This window comes from Vipera ursinii, assembly GCF_947247035.1.
Source record: "Vipera ursinii genome assembly, chromosome: Z".
NCBI lineage: Eukaryota > Metazoa > Chordata > Lepidosauria > Squamata > Viperidae > Vipera > Vipera ursinii.
Genome location: NC_139517.1, coordinates 105,243,525 through 105,256,817, shown reverse-complemented (window position 1 = coordinate 105,256,817; position 13,293 = coordinate 105,243,525). Strand labels below are relative to the sequence as shown.

Here is a 13,293-nt window from a genome sequence, read left to right as displayed (position 1 = left end):
TTGCAGAACTTTTGAGATTACAAGGGTCAAAGAACAGAGCAGTCTTGTGAGCTTCCTTTCTTCTCACTGTATCTGTATCAATGTCATGTTTTGAACATTTTTTTCCTCCAGTGAAATTAGCAGTCAGTAACCAGGTGCATAAGGTAAAATGGAAAATATCTGAATAGTTGTCTTAATGTATTAATTTTAATCCCTTAAACAAAAATGCACCTGATGATTTCAAACACTGAAGCATATTTTGGATGAAACCCTGCTCTCAACATGCTTGGCCAGTTGCTTCTCCTTCTCTCTTCTCTCTAAAGGATTTGGACATAGTATTGAAAATGCCGTTGGCAAAAATACAGTGCTGAAGATCCTAAGCATAACCCTAGGTACACTGTGCACACTAATTAACCATATTAAAATCAATCAACATTAAGTTCTGAGTAGTTCTGGGAATTGAAGTCCACGCATCTTAATGTTTCGGAGGCTGACAACATGGATTTAAACAAAAATGATGTTGACTCTGGAAAAAAATTGATAATAGTTTAAAGTGTTTTTCATTTATGGCACATACCCGAAGGGCAGTCGGACACACACCGGCCTTGCTTTCTGTCAGGCCGCTTATACTATATTCTTTAATCCAGCTAAATGCCAACCAAGGAAGCTCGACACCGCTCCACCTGGGCCAGGCCAAAACGGGAGGCGGAGTTGCATTGGCGCCCGGAGGCCCCTTCCGCGGTCGCGATACTAAAGCCGCAGTGGGAGGCGGAGGAGCTGCAATTCTCTGCTCTGACGCTCTTGGTAAGAACGAAACAAAGCGGACGGCAAACTAACGGGAGACGCGGCCTTCTCCCGAACCAGCAGTGAGACCTCGGGAACGTTTCGAAAAAGAAGAGCCCACGATTTAGCCCGCCGAGCTGCCGACTCGCCCCTTCCTCTTCTCCACTTGGTAAGGCAATGATGACACCGCTCCGGAGCGAGGCCTTGTTCTATTCGCTGCATGAAATAGTTGGGTCAGGACGGCGAGCGCTTTCAGTGCCGCAGAAGCAAGTTGTGTAATCGCTGGATTGTGCTTTCCTTTTCTGTGCCTTTCAACTAGAAAATGCTTATTCTGAACTAATGAAATTCCGGGATCCTAAATTTGTAAATCCTCACCATATATTAACTAAGTTATAATCAAAACGTCTTATGTGTATTTGAGGTATCTATCAAATATATCATTGGAATTCCTGCTATACCTCAAAAAGGGTGCATAATTAATATTAATATAACATGGCTGACAGATGGCTCACCAAAAAGGTAGAGGTGATTCAAAATAAAAGATTAATTTGGGCCAAAGTTGATAAGGCAATATCAGACTGCCTTAAAGCCGAGAATCCTACCAACTGGCCTAGAACAATGCAGTCATCTACCACTGACTGGCTGTCAGCCTTCAACACATTCTCTAATCTCTGTAATATCCTGAAGAAATACTTAACAACTAAACCTGCTACAAAAAGAGCCTGAGGGGGTAGACCCATTGCTTTGACCTTGAACGCCAGTGGCTGAAAAAGAAATTGAAGGCAGGCTATGAGGCTCGCCCAGAGGAATCCTACTGTTCATATACAAGCTGAGATGTTGCACACAAAAGGAAATATAAAAAAGAATATAAAATTAAAGAAAAAAAGTTTTGCCATTTCAATCTGGTTAGAACTTGAGTTGGCTGCCAAAAGTCATAACTCATTAATATTTTGGCACTCTGTAGCAGGGGTCCTAAAGGAATGGAGATTCACATTTGATATACCAATCTCAGCTAAGGACTGGGAGAATTATTATCAGTGTTTGTTTGCTTCCATGGAACTTGCAGAGAAACTGGCTTTAAGCAGTGATTTAGTAAACTCTAGAACTCCTCCCACTTGACCACCAGTCTCGGAAAAGGTGATACAATCCATCATTAAAAGCTTAAAGAGCAATAAACCCCCAGGTGAGGATTTTTTACCAGCAGAATTATTTAAGAAATTTCCCAATTGGTGGAGACCAGTATTGGCAGGTCTTTTTACACATATAAATAACACCTGCCATATACCAGATGGGTGAAAGATGGCAATAGTTATTCCCGTATATAAAAAAGGAAATAAAAAGGACCCTAGTAATTGTAGGCCGATCAGTTTGATTGACATTGCAGCAAAAATATATGCTAGGTTCCTTTTAAATAGAATTGAAAGCTGGGTAGAGAAAAATCATATCCTTGCTGAACAACAAGCAGGTTTTAGACAAAGCCGATCCACTATTGATAACTGCTTTGTCTTGAACCATCTAATTGCCAAATATAGCTATAAGAGGAGATCCCTGTTTGCTGCTTTTATAGACCTCACAGCAGTATTTGATATGGTATACAGAGAAGTACTATGGAATAAACTGACAGCTCTTATAATAGAACCTAGACTGCTGGCTTTGATTAAAGCCCTCTACACAAGTACCTGTTTGAGGGTGCAATATGGGGTTAATTGGGCTTTGACTAACGATTCACACAAATAAAGGGGTAAGGCAAGGGTGTATCCTGACCACATTATTATTTAGTTATATATCAATGATTTGCCAGGATTAATGAAGGATCCCATGGTACATATGCCGATGATCCTAAATACATACTGTAACAGCTTGCTGTATGCTGATGATATGATTTTATTATCGTATTCACAAGTAGGATTACGTAGAGGCTATTAAAAAGATACAGCTCTTATTGCCATGATAACTCCCTAACCATTAGTAAATCTAAATAAAAAATCATGGTGTTTGAAAAACATCAACAGAGTCATAGATGGCAATTAGACGATGAATCAATTGAACAGGTTAACACCTTTGTTTATTTAGGAGTAACTTTTTCCAAGACTGGATCTTGGGCCTGCTATCATCAACTGAATACTCTTAGAGCAAAAGCTCATTTGAATTTACTGCTTAAACTAAAAAATCATAGTTACCCAGGGTCCCTAGCCCCTATAATTAAAGTATGTAAAGCTAAGGTTACCCCTATGCTCTTGTATGGAGCAGAAGTTTGGGGTCTATACTCAACCACAGTCCTAGAACAAACACAGTCCCAGTATTTGAGATTTATTTTGGGTGTAGATCTAAGAATGTCTGCTGCAGCAGTTAGAGCTGAATTGGGAATTCATATAATTCATGCATTATCTGAAATTAGAGCATATAACTACTGGCATAAAGTCAATGAAATGGAGACTGATAGACTCCCCAAGTTATGTCTACTAGAGCAAATAAAATTACAATCACAAATCTCCTGGATCACCAAACTGTAAGAAGCGTGTAGCCTTCCTGACTCTTGCGTAACAGAACGATTTTTTTAAAAAAGCTGCCCAAAGAATTAAGGATATAGAAACACAAAATGACATAGCTATCCTTAGTAAGGTGGGTAACTTGAAATGGCTGAGCAAATACAAACATACTTTTCAAATAGACAGCTTTTTGAAGTTACAACTGCCAAAACATCTAAGGCAGATTTTTACGTGAGTGAGATTCGAACAGCTCAACACAATGGTTAGATATGGGAGATTCCATTCCATACCCTATAGTGAACGTCTCTGCATTTGCAGAGCACCAGAGATAGAAGATCTGGCTCACATCCTATTTGATTGTTGCCTATAAGAGGATGAGAGACAGGCACCTCAGTCTATATACCAAAAGAATGACCCACTGGGATCCCCATATCAAAACACCTTATGTCCGGCCAGAATGTGAAGATAACATTTAACACAGCACAGTACTTAAGCAAAATGGTTCAGTTGAGATCTGCATATGTGGGACTGATTGGGGTAGATTACAGGCTTGACACCAAAATATAATTTTATCTATATTTTAAATTATTGTATTCTATTCCAATTTCATTTTAGACTATATTTTATTCCAATTTCATTTTATTTTATTCCAATTTCATTTAAAATTGTATTTTTTCTAATTCCATTTTACATTGCTTTTATCAAATTTTAGTAAAAATTTGTTTCTGGAACTTTGCACTTTGATATGGCCCAAGGGCTAATCAATGAAAACAAAAAACAAAACAAAACAAAATATTAATGACTTTGCTCACTGTTTTCCAAATGGATGAAGAAAGTATGCTCATATTAATAACTCACACTGAATACTTTTTTAATTTTTGTACCTTCGAATCAGTTTTTACTCCTGGCAAATGCCTTGACTAAGTTCCTGCAATGTTCTTGGCAAGACTTTAGAAGTGACTTGTCATTGCCTACTGCCTTGGGCTAAGAGACAGTGACTGGCTCAAGGCCACCCTGGCTAAGGCTAGCACCCTGTAGTCTCCCGGTGCTAGCCTTAGCCACTACATCACTACTTCAAACTAGATCTTTTGATTTACAAGATCAACTTTTGCAGAATGTTAATTTTTGGCAGACAAATGTGAGTTGCAAATATCCAGAAGACTAAGTTGCAGCAAAGAGATACAGGAAACTTCATAAATGTCTTGCAATCCTTGTGTATTATATTTAGAAAATGCAGAGAACAGCCAATTAAATATACATACCTCCCTACATGTTGATTTTAAGAGCATGATAAGTCATATTTTTGGCTAAGATAATAATTATAGGTACCTTTGTGGGGTCCTTGATGTTCTCTGATATGTTTTCTTGCAGATGTGTCATTGCCCCAACTAAGTAACATTCACTCACCAGTTCACTTTTGTGAATGTCTTATCTTCAACATTTTTTTAAAGCCCTTACTTAATTAAACATTATATTGGAAATTTTAATCCAAAACAATATTTTCTATTTGAATTAATCTATATATTCTACACTTAACAATTCTTAATGTGAACTTCTGGTCAGGCAGTGGTGTCTGCAGGGTTGGATAAAAAAAGGCAAGATGGCAGATGCAGTATATTTGTCTTGACTTTTTTATTCTCCTTTCATGTAAACACTGCTACAGACAAGAATATACTTAACAGTGGTTAAGTGGCTAGGGACAAATGGATCTCCAGTCTAACAAAACCCATTTTTAGATATTTATCCTTGTCTTTCCCATTTGAACTTTTTAAAAAAATTAATTCTGCAAGATCAGTTATTATATGTATTCACAATTGGTAACTACCCTAATGTCACTTTTCTGAATTAGTACTTGTGTTGGTATTTAGTTTATTATTTGAATGATTCAGTCATTGACCTGTTCTTGCAAGCCAGCTGTGTCTATCGGTTACTTCTTACAGCTTGGGAGATTTCTACTGAATAATATTTTTAAGAGTTTTAAGGTTAAAATAGCAAGATGGTATATACAGCATCTGTCATCTTGCCCTTTTTGACAGCTTCAGGGGAGGAAGCTAAGGCAGCAGATGGATTTTTATCACCTCACTGTTGGCCTGTGAGAATGAGATGGTAAATGGCTCCCTCACCTAATTGTTATTGTAGGGTGACACTAAGCAATATGAGACTGTAAGATGGGTCACCCTTTGAGAATTACTGCTCTAACCCTTTGCTGCCATCTAATGGTTGTCCAGATTTTGGTAAAATGACTGTTTAGTATATCGGTGAGAAATGAAGAATATGTTTTACAGAACTGATAAAAATCTAGAGGGGCAGTGAATGACTACTTCACTTTTTTCCTTTTTTTTTGGTCATCAAGTTTTTGACACCTTGCTAGGCGACTGGTGGTACTCGGATGTTGCCATATCCTAAAAGTGGTACAATGGGTGAAAAGGTTGAAAAGCCCTGCCTTAAGGTATACCCATCCAAGAGATCATCCCTTTACAATTCTGCTCAGCTACTAAGATTTGCTGGAGAGCTATTTTGAAGGTTGCTACACTGTATGAGGTCCATCTTTCATGTAGCAGAGGTCCTATGTTGCTCTCAAATTATGGGTAGCACTTTCTCTCAGTCCCCTGCTCTCTGCAAGTTCAGAAAATAAGGACATTTAAAGCTGTTTTGCCAAGCATTTAAACTGTAAATGATTTTACTACCTTTCTTAATTTAATCTGATTTTTAAAAAAAACATTTATATTCTATTTTTATTTTATAATTTTAAATTAATAATCTGACTAAATGTGCAACAGAAAAGGAAAGAGAGGAAAAAACAAGTAATTAATTATATAAGCTACCTGCATTTTAATGCAAATGTGTTTAAAAAGGAAAACAAAAACTTCTTTTATTAAACTTTAAATTTAAAGAAGGAGCTACTCTTTTGCTTCTATTATTCAGTAAAGCATGAAGGATTCTTTTTTGTTTTTCCAAATCTTGCATGTAAATTAAATCCTGTGTTATTTATGTCTAGGATTTCAAAATTTCCTATTCACACTTTTATCCAAACAATTCAGATTCTTCTATATTTCTAATACTGCTATACAAATCAATGCAAGGTGACAACTAGACACTTAATCTGATATACATATTCAATAGTAGCAGTGTAAAATCTTGATTCTTTTCAAGTATCATACTTTAATTACAAAATGCCAAAGCATCCAACATTTATTTATAAACAAATGTGGTTATCTCTAGTTTACCCCACCAACATTAGAAGCTCTGAAATTCCTGCTTTTATAAATAGCATGTTTTTTGTCTGCCCTTGTGGAAAATATGAAATTAACATCATCATGGATTTCCGAATCTAAAACATCTTTTTCTGTATCTTGCCAAGGTAAGATATGGAGAATGAAGTTACATCAGTACAGTTCTTAATCTGTCATGTTATATTGATTTTAAATGTCTGGTTCTCTATATACATTTAAATTAGAATGGTATATATCTAGTCTAGTCATGACACTTTATTTTCCAATGTTATCTACAAGGACAGTGTTCAATCAAGAAGTCAGGGCTGTTAACTTTTCAATTTATCTGCATTACCAACTCTCACGGTGCCTGAAACTGAATGTTGGCTAAAATGGAAGCACTGGTCTCAAAACATAACCTGTTTTTGACATATGGCTATATGCATACCAAATCATTAATAATGGTAAACAACTTTATTCATCATGATACCATTCATCTTTTGGTGACTCAGAATTTGTTCATAATTCACCAACTAGACTTACATTCTACAACAAAGCTGTCAAATCCCAAACATCACTTTTTCTAGGACAGAGGGATAGTCATCTATTTTAAACCAATTAAGATGCTATGGCTGGCAGCTGAGCACCTTTTTTTAAGCCAGTCCCTTCTATTTTGTTAAGCTGTAAGATCTAAACCCAGACGAAGTACAACCAATATAATGTTCCCCAAAAATGTATACTACTGGCAACATCTTAATGGCTGTCCACGACTGACAATCACATGTTCTACTCTCTAGGGTTCTTCCTTTTTAAAAAACTTTTAAAAGAAAGTTTTAAAAGAAACTTTTAAAAGAAAAAAGAGCAATATATCATTGTGATATTTAATCAATCCATCTCAAATTATTGTTTAAATCTACATCTGGAATTTCAGAGTTTAAAGTCCAATTTTCCTGCACAATTCTAAATGAAGCATCTCCAACAGATGGTGATCTAGTCTCTGCTTGAATATATCCTCTGAAGGGGAGAATATAGCCTCACTGGGAAATCAGTTCCACTGTCAAATTGCTGTTAGTGTTAGCAAAAAATGTTCTTTCATTTAATAAGAATCTGCCTTCCTATAACTTAAATTCACTATTCCATGTCTTGCCTGCTTCAACAAAACAGCTTTATGACATCCTTTCAAGAGTGGTATCATTCTCACTTAGCATTTGAATAAGTAGCGGATTTATATGATGTATAACTAGTTAGTAGTTATTTTACTAAGAGTTAAAGTGCGATAGAATTTAATATTTTATTGTTGTTTGCATATTTTAGATTATGCTTATTTGTATTTTTATACCCTGTATTCAGCTCTGGGAAGTCGGGGAGGTGGGAGGGGAGGGAGGAGAGGGGTGGGGGAGGGGGGTGGGGGAGGAGGGGGTTGTTTGTATTTAAAAATTTATTGTAAAACTTTTCAATAAAAAAAGAGTGGTATCATTCTTAAGTGAAGAACACTAGTTCTGTCTATTGTATTTCAATATGTTATTTTCTAACCTTATATCTTTTTGAATTGTATTTTTTTTGTGATAGTAGTTATCCTATCCAATTTTGGGTCATTTCTACCACATTAAGTGTTCTTAGATTCCTTCCATCTCTCCATCTATGTCAGACATGTCAAACTCGCGAAGTCATGTGACATCGCGCAACGTATCGGAACTTTTTCCCATTGCCGGCAATGGGATGGGCGCGGTTTCTCCATGACGCTCCGGCCTGTGGGTCGGCAGTTTGACACCCCTGATATGTCATTAATAAAAATTACTGAACTGCACAGACTTGGGAATTGAATTTTGTGGCACTCAGTGAATGTTCACTTTAGTCTGATGAGTAATTTACTTAATTTAAGTCAGCACTGATTCCTTGTGACTGCTTCAATAAGTCCCTCTAGTTTTCTTTGTAAGATTTCCTTTCTAGGGCTGAGAATGAGTATTTGGCCCATGGTTGATTTTTGTCCCCAAGACAGGACTAGAACTCACAGTCTCCTGGTTTCTAGCCTTAATCACTACACCAAATAAGATTCTTAATCATTGGTGATTACTGTATTATTTTTAAAATCCATTTAATACAAAGTTTCTAATAAGGATGTTCCTGATTATGAAAATGAGACAAGATTAGTCTAGTATTCTTGACAAATCCATATTGTCCTTTGGTAGCTGCCATACTGATTGATAAGGACATTGAAACAATTTCTTTGTGATTCACTGTAGAATCCTGCCAAGTAGATCTGCAGGTGCCTGGATTCTGCTTTTCCTCTTTTAAAAGATAGGGATCTTTGTGCTCCATCAGTCATCTGCTACTCATAGTAATCCAAGATTTCTTAATACATAACTGTTCAGCCGTCAGCTAGTTTCTTGAGTACCAGATGAAGCAGTTTATCTGACCTAGAGACTTAATTTCGTTTAAAATAAACATTTCTTGATAATCTTTCAAGCTTCAGTACTGCCACTTTGTATTGCTTAGAAATACCCATTGGAACAGCTTTTTTTAAGACAAGTTGAACAAAAATGCATGTAGCCCTGTCCCAATTCATTGATTGTATAATGCCTTCTTAAGCAATTCCAGGCATATTAGAATATGCACATATTAAAAACATTAAAATTACACTAAACTTAAAACTTTTGTTACCTTCACCTAAATGCCTGTATTATGAGGTATCCACAGCATTTTTCCCCAGTCATATTGTTTAGGGGAGTAGGAAGATTCTACCTGGAGAGGACAACTCCCAAAGTAGCAAAGACCCACTTGAAATTGGCCCAGAAGCCTACTGAAAACCAATGCGACTTTTGCTGTGTTAGTCTAGTAAATCAGCTAGAGTTGGTCAGCGTGCAAGCAGCTGCATTTTGGACCAGCTACAGTTTCTAGGTTATTATAAAGAGCAGCCCCATACTAAGTGAATTGTAATAGTTAACTTAAACTGACATACAAGTTTCAGCAATTTCTATTTCAGGAATGGACTTTACTGATGAAAATGGGCAAAGGTTCTTCTGGATAAAACAGCTTTCACTTGTCCCAGCAAGAAGTCAAAGTCCAGGAGAACAACTAAACTGCGCACAAGTTTTTTTTAGAGGCAATGCAGCCTTGCCCAGAGCAATAGCTGAATTATTCAAGAGTTTCTCTACCAACAGTAGCTCCATTCATTTACAACATAAAATATGAAAATACAAAAGAGAATAGAATAGAATAGAATAGAATAGAATAGAATAGAATAGAATAGAATAGAATAGAATAGAATAATAGAATAGAATTGGAAGGGACCTTGGAGGTCTTCTAGTCCCAACCCCCCACTTAAGCAGGAGAACCTATACCATCTCAGACAAGTGACTGTCTAGCCGCTTCTTAAAAATCTCAAGTGATGGAGAGCCCACGATTTCTTGAGACAAGTTCTTCCACTGGTTGATTGTTCTCACTATCAGGAAGTTTCCCCTTAATTCCAGGTTGCTTCTCTCTTTGATCAGTTTCCAACCATTGTTTCTTGTTCTGCCCTCTGGTGCTTTGGAGAATAACGTGACCCCCTCGTCTTTGTGGCAGCTCCTCAAATACTGGAATACTGCTACATGTCACCCCATTTCTTCTTTTCTTTAGACTAGCCAAACCCAAGTCCTGCAGCCATTCTTCGTATGCTTAAGTCAGTAAGGGACAACAATAGGGAAAGGGGAAAAAGAGAAGTATGAAGAAAGGGGAGAGAAGAAGCAAAAGGTGTTGACTTTCGAGTCTCTCTGTTGCAGTAAAATAAGATATTAAGATAGAATCTCAGCTTTTTACATTTCCATAATAGTATGAATTAGCCATTTCTATATCATTAAATCAGTCTAATCAGTAAAACCGAAATCATAGCATAATTGTTGTCAATCTCTCGTCTCCGCCGGGAATAACAAACACTCAGGAAAATCACGACGAAGTACGGATGACTTGCAGAGAGTACCTTTAATGTCAGGATCTCCAAGCATTAGAAAAGTCAGCGTTGAGAGCCACACACTCTCAACGCACCTTTTATTCCAAACCTGTAACTAGGTAGCAGCCCCACCCCTAGGCCCCACCCCTCCCCCGTGCAGATCAGCAACCGCCTGGCCTGCGTAAATACTCCACCCCCCTACTCCCTCAACCCACGCCCAGCTCCCTCCACCGGCACCGTGCTTCCCAGCGTGAAGGTAAGTACAAGCCCACCCCCCTCCTAACATCCTGAGCGTGCTCCCCGTCACCACTGCATCTCCCCGCGCCACACCCATAACCCCTTGGCAGCCCCCAAGGTCCGGGCGCAGCTGTTCAGCACCCCGCGTCGCTGCTGGCGTGCCCGCAGTAACAGCCACCGGGTCTGTAAAACCATCGCCCATAGCCACAACCGCCAGGCCGTCGTCAGCTCCAGAAAGTGTTGTGCTGCTTCCGCGGGCGTCCATAGCTGTTCTGGGCCGTCGCTCAGCTGACCGAGCTGCGTGACCATCAGCGGGCATCCCTGGCCGCCTCTCAGCTGCTTGAACGATACGAGCTCCGGTAACAGTTTCTGCCCGCCTGTCAGCTGACTGTGCCGGCGCGGACCATCTCCCGGCTGGCTGCCCCGGCGTAGCCTTCCTGCAGCCACTCACAACCGCCCTCAGCCGCCTCCCAGATCGCAGCACGCCCGCGGGTCCGGCGCTCGCCCGCCGGACAGCTGGGGAGCTTGGGAGCGGCTGGGCTCTCGGCGTCGCGCGGCAGCTCGCCCGCCGGACAGCTGATGAGTGTGGGCGTGGCCGCTGCTGTTGCTGAGGGCTGCGGGCTGCCCGGTAAGTATGTCAAACCCGAAGGGCTCGACAGTCGGCCCCTCCTACCAAGGCTCCTCCTGGAAGGCAAGATATAGAAGTCATACAAGTACTAAGGAGAGCAGCAGCTTCCCCTCGACCCCCTCCCGAGGGTTTACCAGGGTGCTTCTGGTGAAACACCTTAACCAATCTAGGGGCCTGAACGTTTGATTCCGCCACCCAGGATGCCTCAGTAATCGGGTATCCTTTCCACAGCACCAGGTATTGCAGTCGCCCTCTCCGCATCCTGGAGTCTAGGACTTCTTGTACCTCATATTGCCCATCACCCACGGGCCCCGGCCCTACTGGCTCCCCCCGAACAGGAACAGGGGCTGGTTTTAGCAAGCTGCCGTGGAACACGGGATGCACTTTGCCCAGGAATTTAGGCAGCCGAAGGCGCACCATGACCGGATTGATGATGTGGGTTACCTGGAAGGGGCCTATATACTTAGGGCCCAGCTTCTTACTAGGTATTTGTAACCTCAGGTATTTTGTAGATAAGTACACCCAGTCCCCAACCCCTGGGGTGTAGAACGGTTGGCGCTTCTTGTCTGCTTGGGCCTTTACGATACTGGCTTGCTTGTTCAGGGCCTCCTTGGTTGCTGCCCATGCCTTTCTGATTTGTAGCATCCACTCCTGGGGTTGACTAGGGGAAGCCGATCCCTGGTCGCACTCGGGAACAGGAGGGAAGTCGTAGCCAGACACCACTGTGTACGGTGGGAGACCAGTGCTACTGTGCACCGCGTTGTTGTGGGCGATTTCTGCAAACGCCAGTAGGTCAGCCCAGTCTGCCTGCTGGTACGAGACATAACTGCGTAGATATTGCTCCACTGCCGCATTGGCGCGTTCAGCAGCACCGTTCGTGCAAGGATGGTACCCCGAACTCAACCCCTGGGATGACCCGATGAACTGGAGGAATTCACGCCAAAACCTGGCGGTAAACTGCACTCCCCGGTCCGATATAATGCGTCTAGGCGCCCCGTGTAAGCGGTACACGTGGGTTATGAATAGCCAGGCCAGACGCCGGGCCGAGGGTAAACCCCTCAATGGGACAAAATGGGCCTGTTTCGAAAACAGGTCAACCACGGTCCAGATAACAGTGTATCCCCGGCTCTCCGGTAGGTCCACGATGAAATCCATCCCGATGTCCTGCCATGGCCGGTTAGGGTCTACCACCGTCTGTAAAAGCCCCGCTGGCTTCCCGGGCTGGGGTTTGGCCATAGCACACGTGCGGCAACGCTGGACATAATCTTTGACCTGCCGCCTCATTCCTGGCCACCAGAACTGACGTCTAGCAAGGTGCAGGGTTTTCAGGAATCCGAGGTGTCCGGCCTGTTTGGCGTCATGGCACCTATAAAGCACAGTCTCTCGCAAGGTTTGCGGTACATACACCTTACTCCCATACCAGGCCAGGTCATCCCGTCGGGTTAGGAGTCGCGGGTGTTGCTGTAGCCAGTCATCTCCCACCAGAGCTTTTTTCAGCTGCTGTACAAGGTCCTCCACACCCTTGTTCTGAACAACCTGTACCATCTCTGGGACGAGAGGAGGGATAAGAGCCTGCACCACCTCCTCCCGCTGGTTGTCATACTGCGGAAGCCGCGAGAGGGCATCCGCCAGGAAATTCTTCCCCCCCGGAACGTATTTCAGGGTAAACCTGAACCGCCTGAAATACAGGGCCCACCGTACATGCTTAGGGGCCAACTTACGTGGGGACTGTAGGGCTTCTAAGTTCCTGTGGTCTGTCCACACTTCGAAAGGCTTTTCTGCCCCCTCTAGGAGATGCCGCCATGTCTCCAACGCCCACCGAACGGCGTAGGCCTCCTTTTCCCAGATAGCCCAGGCGCGTTCAGTGGTTGACAGTTTTTTGGACGCATAAGCACAAGGTTGCAATGCGCCTTTACTGTTGTGTTGTAATAGAACAGCTCCGACTGCCACGTCACTAGCATCTGCTTGCACAACGTATGGTGCTGCTGGGTCGGGATGCAACAGTATGGGCTCTCGGGTGAACAAACCTTTCAAGGT

General features: G+C 41.5%; 1 protein-coding gene across 1 annotated transcript in view; it reads left to right on the top strand.

Moving 5' to 3' along the window:
- The first annotated feature begins 702 nt into the window (after positions 1 to 702).
- PTER (phosphotriesterase related) overlaps positions 703 to 13,293 on the top strand; it is a 44,238-nt gene continuing 31,647 nt past the window's right edge. The window contains exon 1 of the mRNA XM_083376779.1: positions 703 to 931. The gene's annotated coding sequence lies outside the window, so the exon portion shown is untranslated. The remainder of the gene's footprint in view (positions 932 to 13,293) is intronic.